Source organism: Neophocaena asiaeorientalis, unplaced genomic scaffold (assembly GCF_003031525.2).
Source record: "Neophocaena asiaeorientalis asiaeorientalis breed wild unplaced genomic scaffold, Neophocaena_asiaeorientalis_V1.1 scaffold67, whole genome shotgun sequence".
NCBI classification, from domain to species: domain Eukaryota; kingdom Metazoa; phylum Chordata; class Mammalia; order Artiodactyla; family Phocoenidae; genus Neophocaena; species Neophocaena asiaeorientalis.
The window spans coordinates 11,150,359-11,170,134 of NW_020173731.1; the positions used below are offsets into that span (position 1 = coordinate 11,150,359).

The 19,776-nt window shown below is 45.0% G+C and overlaps 1 pseudogene; it reads right to left on the reverse strand.

Annotated features, from left to right (window-relative positions):
- Positions 1–2,093: 2,093 nt before the first annotated feature.
- LOC112403573 (60S ribosomal protein L21 pseudogene) lies at positions 2,094–2,579 on the reverse strand (annotated as a pseudogene).
- Between the last annotated feature and the right edge of the window lie 17,197 nt (positions 2,580–19,776).

Below are 19,776 nucleotides of genomic sequence, written 5' to 3' on the forward strand. Positions count from 1 at the left end.
TGTTATTTGTACATTAATACTACAACTGAAGTTAAAACCTACTTAGATAAAATTAGGCAACTCTTTACTATAAGTCTCTCCAGAAGTGCCAGGTTCAGACTGGTTTTCAGGCTTATTTTCTTGAATTTCTCAGGGAAGGAGATCTATTTTCCAAGGTTTCTTAAAGTTCAAGTTACAAAAAGGGAAAAAAAGTTCAGGTTGTCACTCTTCGTCCTACTCCTAATTGGGTACCTGAGCATAAAATGTGCTATAAGCTATTGCACCAAAATGGGTAGACCAAGGCACTAAGAATTTAATTATGCAAGATTTAGATCCAAAACCTGGAACGTGGGAATATTTCCAACTCGGTGTACAATATTTCCATTCCCCAAATTGAGGCAGGACTATGCCCCTTTTCAGCAGAAAGTAGCCAGAGCAGTCATTGCCCCATTCCCTCAAAGATATGGAGAAAGTCAAAACAGGAGTAGGGATTGAAACTGAGTCCCCCCAAACCAAGTTCCCCTGCTGAGTTTATGATTAACCTCTCTATCCAAAACTTTATTCCCTGTCTTGTCCCCTCTGACCTTAGTTGTGTCCTAACTGAACACTGATCACCCAGAGCCAGATGACTAAAATTGCTGTTGTCTATAATGTCATTAATGTTCAGACTCAGATTGTTTCTCCTGGGCAAGATGAGCTAAAAGACCCCTGGGTCATGGACCACCGGACAAGAGATTCATAAGCCTTAGGCATCCTGACTCCCAAAACTATGAGTAAGAACTGTCACAAGATGGTGATTAACCCCAGCTTCTTTGTCTTTCCCTTTTAAAAACCCCTAACTCAAGGACCAAGAGGGAGTGGATCTTAGGCTTGTCTTCCACTTCCTTGCTTGGTGCCCTGTGACGAACCCTTACTTTGCTTGCAAACACTTGCTGTGAGAGTTCTGCCCTGCTCAGTTACACTAGCAAAGTGTGTCCCTGGACCAGCAGCAGCTTGGCCTGGGAACTTGCTAGAAAAGCAGATTCTTGGTCCTGCTGAATCAGAATTTCTGGGGGTGCAGCTCAGTAATCTGTTTTAATAAGTCCTCCAGGGGATTCAGCTGCAGCTTCAGTTTGAGAATCACTGCCCTAGAACCACAAAGGAAATGTCTAATTCCCATTCTACAGAGTGCCCTTGACTACTTGAAGACATCCTTCATGTTCTTCCTAAGTTTTATTGTCCCCAACATTCTCTCCACTTCCTTCAGCCATTCCTCATTTACTATGTGTTCCAGACCCCTTGCCATCCTTATCTCCCCATCATGTCATGCTCTGATTGTCAGTGACCCTCTTAAAAAGGGAGGCTCCCAGCACCACACCCAGGGCTCCCAAGTGGCCTATTCAGCACACAGTGCAATGAGTTTGCTGCCTCCTCTTCTCTAGAAAAGGAGAGTTTTGACAGCTATTTATTGAGTGCCCACTCTGTGCCAAGCACATGACATACAATAACTTTTTGTTTACTTTTTTTAATTGAGGTTAAACTTTCATACATTAAAGTGCATGAGCCTTGAGTGAACACACTGAATTTTTACATATGTATTTACATAGCCAGGTGACTGCCACCCAGATCAAAATATAGAACACTTCCAGCACCCACCCCAGAAACAGTACTGTACTTGCTCAATGTTGTGTCTATGAGAGTAGTAGTTCATTATTTTTCATTGCTATATAGGAGAACATTATATGCATACACCACAATTTATTTATCCTGTCTACTATCGATGGACATTCAGGTTGTGTCCAGTTTGGAGCTATTATAAATAAAGCTGCTGTGGACATTCATGTACTTGCCTTTTGGTGGACATAAGCTCTCATTCTATTGAGATAGTGCCCAGAAGTGAAATTGCTAGGTTGTGGGGTTGGTTTAACTTTAGTTGATGCTACCAGTTACCCAAAGTGATTGTATCAGAGTACAAACTTACTAGAGTTCCAGTTGCTCCACTTCCTTGCCAACACTTGGCATTGGCAGCCATGTTCATTTAATCATCGTGTTGGTAGTATACCAGTATCTCAGTGGTTTTTTGTTTGTTTGTTTGTTTGTTTTACAGTCCAGGTCTTTTATTTTCTTTACACCCATCATGCCATGAATTCATAGGGAGTGGGCTCCAACAGTTTAGGCTCTTTTCCATTGGTTCTCATGAGGTGTGCTTCTCTGGGTGGAGCAGGCTGGAGCTTCAGTTGAACCCAAGTCCCTTTCTCTTTGGCTTCCTTCTTTTTCTGATCGTTTTCCTTCACCCGTTTCAGGAAGCTGTCTCGACTCACAGACTGCTTAATATGTTCGATGGGCACATTAATTCTCTTGGCAAGAATCTTGCCCTTAACTTGTTTGTTTACAAGGATGCCAACAGCATGCTGGGTAACATTGTAGACACTCCCAGTTTTGCCATGGTAACATTTGTGGGGCATTCCTTTATGAACAGTGCCCATTCCCTTGATATCTACAATATCACCTTTCTTGTAGATTCGCATGTATGTGGCCAAAAGAACAACTCTGTGTTTCCTAAAAGGCCTAGAGAACATGTAGCAGGTGCCCCTCCTCTTTGTCTTTGTGTTGGTCATTTTGGCGAATTACTGGAAGATGGCGGTTCCAGATGAAAAGAAGCTATCTCGGTGGTTTTAATTTGCATTTCCCTCACGATAAATACTGTTCAGTATCTTATCGTGTGCTTATTGGCCACTTGAATATCATCTTTTGTGAAATGCCCCTTCAAGTCTTCTGACTACTTTAAAAATTGGATTGTCTGTCTTTTAAAAACTTATTTAGGAGTTTTTGATATACTCCGGATATGTCTTTTCTCAGTTATGTGTAATAACTGAGTAATGTAAATATCTGCTTCTTTTCTGTACCTACATTATCTGTAACCTTCACAATGATCCTGTGATATAGGCCTTATTATCCCCTTTTATAGATTAGGAAACTGAGACTCAGGAATGCACAGTATCTTGCCCCAAATCACACACCTAGTAAGTATTGAAGCTGAATTTTGAGCCCAGGTATCCCGATTCCAAACACTGGATCCTTCCCATGACACCATCTGCCTCTCACACTCCGACTTACACACCTAAGACTTGTGCTTGAGCTTATAGCTATTAACATTTTCCCCCACAAGAGCTGCTGTTAAACCAAGTCTTCCCATCTCATTTATGAGCAGTCGATGTATTGAATCCAAGTATAAGCCTTGGTATACGTTGAATAATGGAAAGAATCTGGACCTGGGAGTGTGTCAGGCCTGGACTATGTTCTGGGCCCACACTTGGCCATGACAACTCAGGGCTTGACATGATAAACCTAATTTTCTTCAATTGTAAAATGTCAAATTCGTACAGTGTTATGGTGGGATGAAATTAGAGCATATGCAAAGCCGCTGGTAGACACTCTTCGGTGCTGTTCACACTTCTCCGTTGCCTTCCCCTGCTCCCGTGTCTCATTTAGTTTTTCTTTGGGTTCCTCTTCCCTGCCAGCATGCTTCGGGTTCCAATTCATCCATGCAGCAGAAGGGCTGCTCCTCCAGCTGTTCCAGAGAAGGATGGCACCTCACATGCATAATGTATATTTACTAATACAATTGACCCTTGAGCAACATGGGTTTGAATTGCGTGGGTACACTTATAGACAGCTTTTTTTCAGTAAATACAGTATTGAGGTTGGTTGACTCCTCAGGTGCAGAACCTGGGATATGGAGGGCTGACTATGGGACTTGCGTGTCCACAGATTTGGATATCCGTGGTGAGTCCTGGAACCAGTCCTCTGCGATACCACGGGATGACTGTACTCACCCAAACCACGGAGAAAAATACTGAACACATTGCACCATTCTCCACCCTCCTCTTTCCTAATGAACCTTTCCTTCAGGGCTCAGATGAGCTATATGTTCTACGGGGGGCTCCCCACCAACTCAGGGATGCCTCTTTTGCCTGCCTTGTGTTCCCTCCATCTCCTCACTTACCTCCCTTTCTTGTGGTCACCAGCTGGGGTGTTCATAATGTGGATCAAATGTCAGCTCTTTGAGGATAGAAGTTGAGTCACACATTAATTCTCAGGGGCACTATACAGCACCTTCCTGGCACATAGCAGGCATTCAGAAAATATTAGCCATGTGAATATATGTTTAACTGTCGTAACCTTGAACTTATGAAAAACTGAGGAAGAAATGATATTCATAGAGGACTCCATGAGGGATGTACAAGTCATCTATTGTATTTAGTCGGTAGTTCTCAGACTTGGCTTCTTGTCTTACCATGGAGTAACGTCCCCATAAGCCCATTGTAAGCTGAAAATATCATTAAGTCAAAAATGCATTTAATAGGGTGATCCCTGGAGGCCTAGCGGTTAGGATTCCGGGTTTTCACTGCCATGGCCCAGGTTCAATCCCTGGTCAGGGAACTGATATCCTCAAGCCCCCCCACCCCCCAATAACATATTTAATACACTTAACCTACCAAACATCATAGCTTAGGTTAGCCTACCATAAACGTGTTCAGAACACTTACAGTTGCCATTAGGCAAAATCATCTAACAGAAAGCCTATTTTATAATTAAGTGTTGAATATCTCATGTAATTGATTGAAAGTTGTACTGAACGTGAAAAACAGAAAGGTCTTACAGGTAAGGAATGGTTGTAACTGTATTGGTTGTTTACTTCCATGATCCCCTGGCTGACTGGGAGCTTTGGCTCGCTGCCACTGCCCAGGAGGATCATGAGAGAATATTGTACTGCATATTGATAGCCCAGAAATCAAAATTCGAAACTCCAGGTATGGCTCCTACTGAGTGCATATCGCTTTCACATCATTGTAAAGTCAAAATATCAGGAGTCGAACCATCATAAGTTGGGGACAGTATGTATGTTGGAATCTCAGAAAAGTCAGACTTTCTGGTTGATGGAGTCTTGCGTTGGTAGTTTGCAAAAGCTCCCCAGGGCTTTTTAATGCACAGCCAAGGTTGGAAACCACTGCTCCAGAGAATCCACATTTTATCAACAAGAGCTGCTTGCATATCCCACACCATTTAGGCCCCTCATTAAAGTGCCTTTACTGAATTATCCTTGGACTTTATGCCTAGTTTGAGCAACTTGAAGATACGTGACTGGAGTTATGGTAGGGATGTTGTTGCCAACGGACCACTATACAAAGACACACAGAAATTTCTATTGGGCACCAGGAAAATCTGTGATTCTCCTGAGCAACCATTTCATGTTTATCTTATGGATGCTGGGAATCATTTAATTAACACTATTTTCCAAGCTTGTAGTGGCTGCTGGAAAGCTCACGGTCAAAGTCGTGATCCACCTTTATCACCTATGTGGAATTTTACGGTATATGTGTTGTCTACTGACTTGATTCCTCTTTATTTTCTGTCCTTTTCTCTTCATCCTCCTTTCCTCAATCTTCCCCATAATAATGCTTTTTAACTGAGATATAATTCACATACTATAAAATACAGTCTTTTAAAGTGTACAGTTCGTGGGTTTTAGTATATTCACATCACCACTACCTAATTCCAAAACATTTTCATCACCCCATTACCCATGCTCAATCCCTCTTCCCCTCAACCTTTGGCAATCAATGATCTACTTTCTGTCTATGGATTTGTGTATTCTGGACATTTTGTATAAATGGAGCCATATAATTATGTGGCCCTTTATGTCTGGCTTCATTAATTTAGCATAATGTTTTCAAGGTTCACTCACATTGTAGCATGTATCAATACTTTATTCCTTTTCATAGCTTAATAATATTCCATTGTTCAAAATGGATGTACCACATTTTGTTTTTCCATGGACATTTGGGTTTCCACTTTTTGGCTATCATGAATAATGTTGCTACAAACGTTCATTTACAAGTTTTTATGTGAACATGTTTCAGTTCTTTTGGGTATATACCTACAGGTGGATTTGTTGGATCATATAGTACTTTTAAGTTTAACTTTTTGAGACTCTTTTCTCATTAAAATTTTTAAAAATCTTATTGTATTGTACGTCTCTCTATAAGCCACTACAAATCCTTCTTTTTGGAAGGAGGCAGAGTATAAATAAATAAATAAATCACAAAACACTCCCAAGCCATCTGTTTAATAATCTGTGCTAGAATTTTGCCAGGATTCTATATTGAGCCATTTGGTATATAGTTTCCAGAAATACCTTCTGTCTCTTTGTGAAAATGAACATTTTCTTATCTCCAATGTCCTCATCATTTACCCAGGTTGTTTTTCAGTCCTACCTGCAAGGTATTTCATGACCCTGTGTCTAATTCATCTGAATCTGGCCCCCAGAATTCATCTGCAGCCACATAAGCTCTCATCTATCTTGTGATGTACTTAAATTTTTATATCCAAGTAATTCATGTACATGGTTAAAAATAAAGTAGAACAGAAGAGCCTGCAAGGAACAGTCCCACCTCATTCCTTCCCCCTCTAGTCCTGCTCCCAGAGGCAACTGCTTCTAAATCTTTTAGCTCTTTATTCTGGGAATGACTTCTATATCTCTAAATAATGTGCTTATGTGGCCGTTTCTGGATTTCTCAGTTTAAAACATCCTTTCTTTATTTATAACTATGAAAAATAAGGATTTAGTTCATATATATCATCCAAATAACTCTCCCCCACCCTACTCACAACATGGTTGTATAACTGTTTTTATTTAATTCCTCTAAATAAAATAAAAATAAAGCTGTTGATTACGTATGTTGCTTTAAGTAACATATTTATATCTTTATTTCTCATACCATCAGCTATGGATAGTAGTTTTGACTCACTATTTTGAAGGATAAGGATATCACTCCTACCTTTCCCTTTTAGCTCCCCTTCCCAGCTTCTGTCTTCTGAACATTTACTTTAAATGTTCAAAGTTGATTACCTGTATATATAATTTTCTAACCATAATTAAGTCTTCTGTGCTTTGCCTATTAGTTGGTTCTAAAAGTTTAAAACCAATAAATAATGTTTACATTAAATGTTGTTTATTGCAGAGCCAGGAATGTCCTATAATTATGTTTCTTTCTTTTATTTGTTTTAGTTTTTCATAGTTTCAGATTGCCTTTCTTCTCCTTCCCCTTCCCCCTCCTCTTCTTCTCTTTACTTGCCATGATTATTTCTTCATGTTTGTTTCCTACTTTTCAGCTTATCGAGTATTCTGTTTCCGAGGTTCCTCTTTTTCCCAGGGACCTCACACGGGGCCCTCTCCGTTATATGCTCTAATTTGGGCGTGTTGCTTTTCTCTTACATAGCTGTTGGTCGGGGACTTCTTTTCACTGATGCCCTTGACGGGTCCCACTGTTTTCTCTCCCCTCCCTCCCTCCCTCTCTCCCTCCCTCCCTTCCTTCCTTCTTTCCTTCCTTCCTTCTTCTCTTCCTCCCTCCCTCCCTTTGTTTTTGTTTTTGTTTAGGCTATCATTTTGTTGCACCACATCTCAGGTAATTGCTTAAAAAGGAGTGTATGTGTGTGTGGAGAGATAAATTAGGAGTTTGGAATTAATGTATATATACTACTATGTATAAAATAAACAACAAAAACCTATCATATAGCACAGGGAACTATACTCAGTGTCTTGTAATAACCTATAATGGAAAAGAATCTGAAAAAGAATATATATATATATATATATATATATATGTAACTGAATCAATTTGCAGTACACCTGAAGCTAACACAACATTGTAAATTTACTATACTTCAATTTTAAAATTGTTATTAAAAAAGAAAGAAAGAAAAAAAGGAGTGGGCAGTATGTCATAGATATTTCTGAGTCCCTAGCTTCTCAAAGTGTTATAGCTCCACCCTCACACTTGAATGATAATTTGGATGGATATAGACTTCTTTGTTGAAAATTGCTTTTTTCACAGAATGTTGAAGGCATCAGTGTAGCCTTTGCTAATGAGAGCCCTGAGACCAGTCTGATTCTTATATTTTTAGAGGTAAATTTTCTTCTCCTCTAGGGAAATTTTAGGATCCTGTCTTTATCACTGCTATTCTAAAATTTCACCATGATGGTGCTCATATGTGGGTCCCTTATTCACTCATTGCGCTGTATTCTTGGTGTCCCCTTTACAAGTTGTCCTTCAGCTTTGGGGAATTATTTTATTTTCTTATTTGAGAATTTCTTCTCTTCTGCTTTTCTCTTTACTTTTTTTCTGGATGTTTCTCTTATCCAGACGTGAAACTACTTCTCTAATTCTCTTACGTCCAACACTTTCTATTGAAATTTCAATTTCCATAATCCTATCTTTTATTTCCAGGAGCTCACATTTATTTTCTGGTCTTCCTTTCATAGCATCCTATACTTGTTTAGGGATGCAACACCTCCTCAAATCTCCCTGATTACCTATTAGTTACTGAAAATTTCTTTAGTCTTCTGTTTCCTAAATTATTTCTCTAAAGAGAAATAATGGAATATGTCCATTATGGACATTATGTTACCCCCCCACACACACCGTTTATCTTTATTTTTTTTCATGCCAGAGGCTTTTTTTCAAATGTCTGATGATCTTTGTCTTTTCATATTTAAGAGTGAGGCTGGGCTGGTCAGGTGGCAGATTTCATTTCATTTCGGCAGTGAGCCTGCATCACACGAGGACTCCAGTATTAGAGGTGGAAGCCCCTGCTTTGGGACCATTGAACTGAAGCTTCCGACTGGAGATGGATCCCTGGCTGCCCTGTGTGTTGCTTGGGAATTGACTGTTCCATGTACCGTTGGCCAGTCCTCCTCACTTCAGCGGTGGCTATGTCCCCTGCTTCCTCTACACCGTCCACCCTCATAGCATCTCGGAGGCCTGAGCTCCACTGTGGTTCTGCCGCGGTAATGTGCAGCCATCTCTCTCTCTCGCTGCCTGCTCCTCTGGGTTCACTGTCCTCCACCCACTTCATCAGTGACCACTCTCTTCTCCATTTCTCAGCTCCTATGTATTTGCTGAGAACGTTTATCCGCGGTGGCCTCTCTCCTGTTCTCTTCATCACTGGGAGGGTAACAGTTGCTCATTGCTTTATAATCATTTTCGTGGGGTCAGGAAGGAGAAGTGTCGAACACACGTGACCAATAACCTGTCTTTTTAAAGGGGAATCTTCAGTTCCCTCTTAATGTGTCCGTTTTACCTTTTCCAGAGTGAAGGTCATTTTCCTTGATGTAGGAGAAACAAAGTAAGAGCATTATTATAATAAATGTCTCTACACTTCGAGAAACGAGACTCCAGGGGGCTCCTTCCTTCTCTGTTTGCAGCTTTTGTTTCACCTTTTTACTTCAGACACCATTTCCAGACCCACCCAGTCACTCTGTTAGAGACCTTTGCACCCTCACATCCAAAGGCCAGTTTGTGTCTCTATCCTATCAGTTCTAAGTCCAGAATGTTTCTTGAATTCAGGGCTCCGGCTCCTCTGTCCAATGGTCCTGACCCATAGTTCAGTTCTAGGCAGGTTTCTCCTGCACTATTGCAGTGGCCTCCAAACTGGTTCCTGCCTGCCCACTTCTAATCCAGCCTCCTTATACTCTAAGTTCAGACCTGATTTTATCCCTCATTTACATCAAAAGAGGGACATTTTAAAGCAATTAGTATCACCTCTACAGAGGGCTGTTAAGAAATATGCATCAAAATTATAACTGCACCTGACCCTTGACCTGTAACTGCACTTCTAGGAAGTTATGCTACATATGGAGTTTTACTTGTGCAAGACGACATATGTAGAGTTATTTATGGCAGCACTGTTTATAAATGCAAAAGATTAGAGAAAACCCAAATGACTATTAGTAGAGACTTGCTGAATAAATTAGAATACATTCATATGATGGAAAAGTATGTAGCCATAAAAAATGAGAGGACTTTTTATACATTCATAGGAAATGGTATCCAAGATATACTAAGTAAAAACTGAAGGATGCAGAATAAGTGGCTAACAATTGTGTAACAAAGGGGGAGAAAATAATATGTTTATCTTCTTGTCTATGCATAAAACTCCTGGAAGGTTACAACAACATTTATTGAGTCCAAGGAGGAGAGCTAGATGGTAGGGGATGGAGCAATAGGGACATTTTCACTATATAACCTCTTGTGCCTTCTGAATTATGGAGCACACAAATGTGTTGTCTATTAAAAATAAACAAATAAAAATGAAAACTCCCTCTTTATAACATCTCAATTTAGCTTTCTTTAAAATGACCTATATTATACTAAGTTATTATATAATAACTTGTATGTTAATTGATATATTCTCTGAATTCAGATTATGTTCTAACATAACATAATCTTTTAATATGAAATATACATTTTGCTATATTAATATGACTATATATTACATGTTGTATCTATCCTACATATACCCTTTTTAAAGGTCTCTTATTTATAAGAAAGAGTCTGAAAGGAAAACCTCAGTGGTTATTTCTGGGTAGTTGACATATGAGTGATTTTAATTTTCTTCTTTATACTTTTTCTGTTTCTCTGGATTTTTGTGTTTTGTGGTTTTTTTTTTTTTTTTTGCGGTACGTGGGCCTCTCACTGTTGTGGCCTCTCCCGTTGCGGAGCACAGGCTCCGGACGTGCAGGCTCAGTGGCCATGGCTCACGGGCCCAGCCGCTCCGCGGCATGTGGGATCTTCCCGGACTGGGGCACGAACCCGTGTCCCCTGCATCGGCAGGCGGACTCTCAACCACTGCGCCACCAGGGAAGCCCTGTTTCTCTGGTTTTTATGCCAAAGGTATATTGCTTCTAATAATCAGGAAAAAAATTATGTGTGTTTCCACTCCCCTCAGTCCACAGGGTAAAGGTCAGTGCCTTCAATATGCCTTTCGAGGCCCTGCCTACATTTCCATCCTCTACTATCACCCCTCCCCCTGCCCCCCACAGGAGGCTTTGTGACCCCTGAACAAGTCCCCTTTGCTGTTCCCCACTGTCCTGTAGAAATGCAACCTAGCCTTCAGTGTCCAGCTTCAATGTTCTCCCGCCTAGAGAGAATCAGTGGCGCCCTCCTCTGTGCCCAGGTGACACACTGTCTCCCTCTGGACTGGATTCCTCATGCTTGTGGCCCTTGTCTTATGAGTCACTGAGCCTCCGGGAGCAGCCCAGGCGCTGACTCAGGATGAACGTCGGGAGAATGTGGGCCCAACGGCTCTCTTGTGGTTTCCTCCACCTTCTGTGAGATGGAGGTGCTAAGAGAGTTACTGTTGGCTGCAGTGCTCACTTCACTTTGGTGTCTCCTTTCTGTTCGTGGGTTTCTGGGGCGTGATCTTGCTGTCCTGCCTGACCTGGCCGCAGTCTTTGCTCCCATCCTGGTGGGGCCCTCTACCTAGCGGCATTCTTCACAGAGAGCTGCATCTTCCAAACCCATGGTGGGCAAGAATTAGTCCCCAGTGGTCCAGTTTGAGGAGAAAGGGCTCTCCCCAGGGTGGCTGGTCTGCCCAAGGGAGAGGAGGTATTTTTTCATGTCTGTTGGAAAAAGTGGGGCTGGGAGATGAGGTGACATTTGCCCTGAAGACTTCCAATCTCTTCCAGAAGCCTTCTGAGTCTTCTTGCCTGCTCCTATCGAGAGGGAAATTAGCCAGAAGGGAAGGAGATGATAGGAGCAGGAAGAACAGGCCCCACCCTCCATCCCCTTTCTTGAAGGATTTGAGCCTGTTACTTGCCTTTTCGCAGACTCACAGACTGGTACAGAGGAACAAAGCTGTCAGAGAATCCCACTCCTTCCCAGGATCTCAGAGTGCAGAAACCCAGTGATTTACCAAGCCCTACCCCCAGTCCACAGGCAACTGAACCTTAAGAGAGAAGCAGATGTCAAATTCCCTTCATATCCACCTATGCTTTCCCTTAAGCCCTGGCTTAAGAGATACTAATAGAGACTCTCCCCTAATCCAGCCGCTGTTGCCCTCATCCTTATTCCCAAGGAGATTTACCAAGAGGATGAATCCCAGCTCAAGAACTCAGACACTTGGCCCCATGTGCAGCATTCCCTTTAGATGACAGCTAGGGCTAAGCTTGGACTTGGTGGGCACACAGCCCCGGATGGACACAGGCATTAACCTATGAAATCCAGACTAGTAAATGTCCCAAATCCTTCCACTAATGAGCAATAATGACTAACATTTATTGAGTACTTAATATGTGCCAGACATGTTGAGACTTAATACGTGCCTGCATTAAAGAAGTGGATACGTTTGCTATTTCTCTGTTTGGTACATAAGGAAACTGAAGCAGGTGGCGCAAGGTCACTCAGCTAATGCATGGTCTAGCCAGGACGAACCCTCTGTCTCCGGAGCTTGTACTCTTAACCTCAAGACGGTACTGCCAGGGGAGAGGCCCTCTTCAGGTCCCCCTGGACTGCTTTCTTACAGCTGCTTGTAAAGTGCACCTATTCCAGAGGAGGGCCTCTGGCCTGCTGAGTGTACCCACTGGGTATGAATTGGTTTCTCAGATCTTTTCCCCGGAGGGAGTTAGCAGTTGGCCTGAGGATGACCCCTGGGCTTCCTGAGAGGGAGAGGGGGAAAAGGAGCCTCTAAAGAGGGCGTAATGGTCAAGGAAGAGGGGATAGGGGTCCTTGGAGGCACCCAAGGGTGAAGATGGGAAGGAGGAGAGGAACAGTTAGGTCCCCCAGCTCAACAGAGACAACTCCAGGGAAACAAGACTGAGTAGCAGTGAGGGTTATACGGGGAAGGGCCCCTGGGCTGACCTCTCAGAGCCCATGCTTATGGTGTGATTCTTGGTGTGAAATTGAGGGTTTGGGAAGTGGACGGACAGGGGAGTGGAGTGGTGGAAACAGCCCTCCGGACACGACCTGGGCTTCAGGGTCCTTCAGACCACGGGGCTTCAGGGCTTCAGGGCTTCTGACCCTCTGAGGGTGTCCCAGGCCACTCCATCAGAGTCCACAAGTCAAGATTCTGAATTCTGACCCCCATCGCCCAACCCAGCCCTTGGTTCTCCAAGAGAGTGAAGTGGGTCTGTGGCAGCTGGATGCTGTTGGGAGCCCTGTCAGCATCGCCTGAAAACTTAGAATCAGCTTCTTCCACCGCTCACCTGCTGCTGTCCATTCAGTGCCCACTGTGTGCTCACTGGGTCTTCACAGCCAGGCGCAAAGGTGGACTGGATTATCCTCATTTGACCTGTGAGGAGTTGAGCTCAGGGAGGTTGTCACTTGCCCAGGAGTGCAGAGTGGCCAAGCCAGGGTTCAAACCCAGAATTCCACACACTAAGTGTGGTACATCTTTCACTAGTCCACAGCTGCACCCCAGGGATTCCCACCCAGGCTGTAGCTTTGGGGCCCTCCTGGGGTCCTCAGCTTCAGGAATTCCTTTCCTTCCCAGGCCCTCTGGCCACCAGTTCTCAAACCTCTATTTGCTTCAGAATTGTCTGGGGAACACATTTAAAGCAAAATGAGTTCACCTAGAGCTTACCCCCCAGGGATTCTGGCTATGGAAGCCTGGGATGGGCCCCAGGACTCTGCATCTTAGCAAACCCCCAGGTAACTCTGAAGCAGGAGGTTCCTGATGCATCCAGCCGTACTTGCAACTTCAGAGGAGTCTGTCCCAAGCCCTTTCCCATAGCAGGGGTCCAGAAAAGTCTGAGGGGTGAACGAGGGCCCCTTTATTCTGACTTTGTTGCTCAGTTTCCTATCTTGTGTGTTTCAAATATTATAAAGGGTGATGGGAGAATTTTCTATGCTGCAGACGGGTTCCCTTTGTCTTCTGAGGCTCCAGGCTGCTTCTCCTGGGTTTCACACATAGGCAGGGACAAGTGAGGGGACAGGGCCACCTCCTGAGGTCTCAGTAGGGGCCTGGGGCTGCGCCTCTGTTTTTAGTCCAGGATGCTGCTCTCTTGGCTAAAATCATAAAACGGAGACCAGGGGCTTCCCTGGTGGCGCAGTGGTTGAGAGTCTGCCTGCCGATGCAGGGGACACGGGTTCACGCCCCGGTCCAGGAAGATCCCACATGCTGTGGAGCGGCTGGGCCCGTGAGCCATGGCCACTGAGCCTGCGCGTCCGGAGCCTGTGCTCCACAACAGGAGAGGCCACAACAGTGAGAGGCCCGCGTACCGGCAAAGAAAAAAACAAAAAAAAACAAAAAACGGAGACCAACCCCCAAGGCAGTGTTTCTCAACCTGTGGCTCAAGTGCTTCAGAATCCCCTGTTATTTGGCAAAAATGCAGATTTCCTGCCCCACCCTGATTTATTGAATTAGAATTGGGGAGAATGCAGGGCCCCAAAATCTGCATTCTTAGCTAGCACTCCAGTCAACTCTTATGCAAGGGAATGTTTGAGAAATCCTGCTGCAGATCGTGGACTGTGGAGTGTCACAGACCTGAGTTCAAATCCCAGCTCTGCCATGAAGTAGCTGCGTGGGCTGGAACTAATTCCTAACCTTGGTGAGACTCAGTTTCCGCATCTGTAAGAAACGGCGTACTATACCTGCCTATAATCCTCTTGCTGCCAGGATTCAATCAAACCATGAGAAAACTGATACAAAGCACCTGGCATCCAGGAACCTCTCTGAAGGCACACCCAGTCTAGTGGTAAAGAGAGATGCATAAATAAATGCCTCCCCTGGGAAGGAAGAGCTGTGAGTTGAAAACACTGAGCATTACTCACCCCACAGCAAACACGGAACAGCTTTAAAACAATTCTGACCTTGCACTTCCCCTTGCGTGAGCACAGTAAAGCTTTTCAAGGTGACTAGGTCCATTCCTACACTCAGGTGTGAGCCATCCCAAGTTGGGGTTAGGTGTTGGCAAACCTCAGGCCTGCCAAGGTCCCTGGGACCTTCAGCCTTGCAGTTGGCTGCCAGGAACCGGAAGTCTTCAAGTCTTTCCTTTCCCTGGCTCCCCCAGTCCGGCCGATCCAAAGAAATACCAAAGCTTGTAAAAAGCTTCAGCCATTTATAATGGGTCAGTTCCCTCCGGAAATGTTCCCCAGCTCTGCTGAAAGTTTGCCAGGCGACTTGGTGACGTCCTGCTCTCAGCCCACACAATGGGCACGGGCAGAACAATACAGAGTAGGAAAAACATCCCGCCTGTCCATAGGCTCACATCCTCCTGGGACCCCACCCCACGGCTCCCAAAGTTGGGGGTGGGGAGGGAGGGGTGCAGAGGGAGGCAAGAGGATGTCAAAGCAGCTGTGGAAGAGGGGAAGGGGAGTGGAAGCAGGACCAAATTCCCCCATTTTGGCTGCATTCTGAACCAGCTGCGTGAGTCAGATTAGAAGTCAAATCTGCTTCTTCTGGCTCCTCCGTCAGCCCTGGGGGGTCCCTGCTCAACAGCCCTGACACTGGAACGGATTAAAACCTGAGCTGGCAAGCAAAGCAGTTCACAGGGCAGTGAGGCAGGCAGGCATACCTGGTGGGAGGCCTTGCTTTGTCACTTAATTAACTATGTGCAAGGTGTTAAACCTCCCAGGGCCTCAGTTTCCACATCCATTGCATGGGGTCATCCCACATGCCCTGTCTACCACACAGGGTGTTTTCAGAGCAAAATGGGCTACCATGCATGAAAGCACCTCAATAACTATAAATACGTTACTTGGTCACCAACTGGTGTCATTATCCGAACAAAGCAATTGGGGAGTGGGATGGCACGCCTGGGGGAGGCACACTCAAGAGGACACGGCCCTCTTCAACCCAGGCAGCTTGCAACCTGAACCCAGAGAAGAGACCTAACACGTTGGAAACCTGGATACATGAGCGCAGACCATAGGCTGTGAGAATTTCTAGGCAGTCGGGCTGGGGGTGGTGGTGGTGGCTAGGATGGGGTGGAGTGTGGCCGGTGGGGGGGCAGTTATTGGAAAACTTACCTGGAGGTCACACTTCCATACTAGGCTCTCTGTTTTTCCTTAGGGTGTGTATATTTGGGTAGCCTTTTGGGAAATGGAGGTTATGAAGGGCTAAGGCCCCCATGAAGCCCTTGCATCAGCATTGGTGTACGCCTATTTGCTGCCAGCAGAACTGAGCACACAGCGCTCAAGGAGTTGATCAGGGAAGGCTTCCTGGAGGAGGGTTTGAGGTATGCTTGAAAGGAGGAGAGAGGAAAATGGCTCCCACAAAGCCCTAAAGTGAGAACAGACAGGTTGATGTAAAATCAGGAGCAGGGAGGGCCCTCTGAGGGCATCTGTACCCCCCAACCCCATCACTGTAGGGACAGGAGCACTGAGTCCCACCACCTGCCCGAGGCCCAGAGTCTGACTGAGCTGCTGCAGGAGGTGGGAGGGGATGTCCGGGCAGAGGTACGAAGGCTTGAAGAAAGAGGCACCTTCGGGGAAAGATGGTCCTTGGTCTGCTAGCAGGAGTAAGGAGTGTGCAGTGGGTGGTCAGGTACGGGACCGGAGAGAGAGGAGGGTCAGGGCTGGGACACAGCGCTGGGGCACTTGCTGGGGATGGGCACAGCCCCTTAGAGATGACAGTGGGACAGTCAACAGGATGTCTTGAGGCCTCCAGGAGCTCCTCTGCAGCCCAGGGCCACATTCTTTTGAGTATTCGGGGGTGGGGGGTGGGAATGGGGGTTGGAGGAGTACGGAAACACCTAGAAACAAGACCTGGCTTTACCACCTGACTAAATGGCACTGTGTCTAGAGAGGTCTAAGCTCAAAGTAGAGCGTCACCTGGGGGTGCTCACTGGTGCAGGCAAGGAAGGGAAGGACTTGCGGAGGTGGGTTCCAGCAGGTTCCTAACGTATCAGAGGTTTCATTTCTATGTTAATTCATTTTCATTCACTAATATGAACTGTGAAGCCTAGAGGTCCAACTCACTTTCTGAGGCTTGCAAGACTGATAGGTAGGCAGAGGTTGAGGAAGGGGCGGGGAGGCAGGCAAGTGACAAGCCCCCTGCGCAGGCGGCTCACACCCTCTGGGATTACCTGCATCTCGCAGATGCAGGTAACTGCCCATTACTGTCAACATTTCTGCAATCGGCTTCTCTCTCCCAGACCAGCCGGTGAGTTCCTTGAGGAAAGAGAACTGTTTACTTAATTCTGAATCTTTAGTTCTTCACAGAGTGATCTGGACCAAGGAGATTTTTAATAAACGTCTGTTAGGGGCCCCTCCAAGCCCAGAGCCAATGTGGTCCCCATGGATCCTTCTCGCAGTGGGCAGTGACCAGGAGGGACCAGCCCTGGTCATGGGAACACAGAGCCATCCTCTCTGTGAGTATCTCTCCAGACATGTACATCAGGGGAAATGGGAGTAAAAACTCTAGAGCCATGGAAACCCAACTGATAGCGACAATATAATCATAATAATGGCTTTTGCTGTCCTTTTCATTGACCATAAAGATAACCCATGTTCATTGTGAAAAATTGAGAAAATGGAGAAATTCATGGCAGAGAAAGTGATAATCACTCATCTGTATACATACTTCTAGTTGTTTCGTCATGATATTTGTATAGATACAAAATTAGGACTATATATTTTACATACTGTGTACTTTTACAACCAGTGTATTTCACCTATGTCATAATTATGTTGTAAATAATTTTCATAAGAATGTCATAAGCAGTTTTCCATGAGTTGAAATAGGCTTTGAGAAGAACGTGAGATACAAATGTTTCCATACTAGCTATGTAATGGATGGAAAAACATGTATTTATACTTCTCTTGTGAGATATTTATGTTGCTTCCATCTTTTTATCGGGTATAACAGTGCCACTGTGACAATCTCTGTCCCCAACTGTTATAAACCTCTTACTATTTCTTTAAATTAATTTGGAGTAAAATGGTGCGTTCATTAAAAAAAAAAGTCTGTTAAATTAAAAAAAAATTTTTTTAATTTAAAGAATGTTTGTTAAGTTCACGGTACCTTGCCTAACATACATCTGTTAGGATAAGGGACATCAGAATTCTGAAACTTTGGTGGCAGTTTGGGAGGATGGGTGGGTTCCCCTGGACAGAGGGGTTTTATTCACTGTTGTGTCCCCTACAACCCTTCCCCCGTTGAGAGAGTGATGCCTGCTTCCACCCTAGAGGACAGGCAACAAAACAACAGCCAACACTTAGGCGGTGCTTTTCTACGTGGCCAATAAATTCTGAGCACTTTCCATGTATTAACTCATCTAATCTTCACGCATTCTACCTATGCGGAAACTGAGGCACGGAGAAGCCATTTTATGTGATCCCACAATTAGGAAGTGATGGAGCCAGGATTCGAGCCAAGACACTAGAGCTCTGCTCTTGACCTCCACACGGCACTGCCTCTATTGCTTGGAAATTCCAACCTTTCCCCCTCCTCTGGTACCCTAAATCTGGGCAGTCAATTCCATTATTGAGTAGAACACTTAGCCAGAGGTGTAGCATCACAGGTGGTTGAGGGTAAACTTCAAGTCATCACCTCAAGGCATGAAACGGTACTGGGCCCATCCCCCTGCTCCAAGGTAGCCCTCCCTCCTGTCCTCATCAGCTCCAGCTTTAGGAATTCCCACACCCGAGAGTCAGCCCCAGGTCTTGAAAGGCCAAGGCAGTCTGGCCTCAAAGCAAATGGCCCAATCGGATGCTCCAGGCATCCTGCAACCCAGGTGGAAGGGTGTTTGCAAGCCTGCAACCACCGTTGGCCACATTCCTCTCGGCATCTCTGAGGAATGCTTCTTACCCGTGGGCTGTATCTTGCCGCCCTGCTTGGCAAAATAGAGACCCAAGGAACATGGTCAGACCAGGCGCAGATCTGGCCTATTCCAAGACGGCTCCTTCCTCTGCAACCTGGTAGGACTTACCAGAAACAGTGCATGCCCCTGGAATTCCCAACAAGTGGTCTCTCAGCCTCTGCTTGGATTCTTCCAGGGACAGAGAGTTCACTGCTTCAGAAGGCGGCTGATCCACTGAGTGATACCTGTGACCCCGTGCTTTTTATCCTAAACTCTCTTTCCATGTTTACTTCCCCAGCTACATTTTAAACTCTGTGGAAACAAAGCTCTGGGATGAGGTAATCTTAAAGTCTTGCAAAATCTTTTAGGTAGAATATGCTTAATACATTCTTGCTAATTGAGATCTTATCAAGGGTGAAGAATGCAAAACAAGAAAAAATATGATCTAATTTAAATGCCAGGACTAGGATTCCTGGGGGAAGGAGGGCGATGGAATTTCTGCTGGTGGAGAAGGGGCTGGGCATGTGCAGAGTGATATTCATGCTACCGCTCACTGAGCACTCGTGTCAGGCCCCTCACGGGAATTCTCTCATGAATCCTTCCAATCCCATGGAAAAGGTGTTGTCACCAACTCCATTTTACAGAGAAGGACACTGAGGCACAGAGAGGTTAAGAAACATGCCCAAGGTGACACAGCTTGCAAACAGCAGAGCTAGGATTTGAATCAAGATTCATGGATTTTGGAGCCTTGGATGTGCAAGATGCCTCCCCAGGGACCCGGGACCCAGCTGATCTCTCCTCCAGGGAAAACACGGATGGTATAAAAAGTCTTTGTTGTGTCTGGAAAAAAAAAAAAAAAGTAAAAGACAAAAATCCTTGGTAAATTTGAAAAAAGTGACTAATGGACAACTCCCCTTCCCCCAAGAAACTGAGACCTCATGAGAGGGAAGCAAAGATAGCATCCTATCTGATGCTGAGGCTCTGAGCTCCTGCAAGTGGGGTCTAAGGGTCAAGTTTGTATCCCAGATACTGGAAACAGAGCCTGGCATGTAGTCAGGAAGTCTCAGGTGAATAATGAGTGAATGTGGGAGGGAGGAGCTCAGAAGGAGACGGGAAGATGAGGGGCTGGGCTAGAAGCTTTGAGCAGGGAGGAGCGCTGACTGCGTCCCAGAGGGCCGAGCCCTGTATCCACCACTCTGGCTGGATCCACTTGCTCACACAGCTGCTGCCATAGC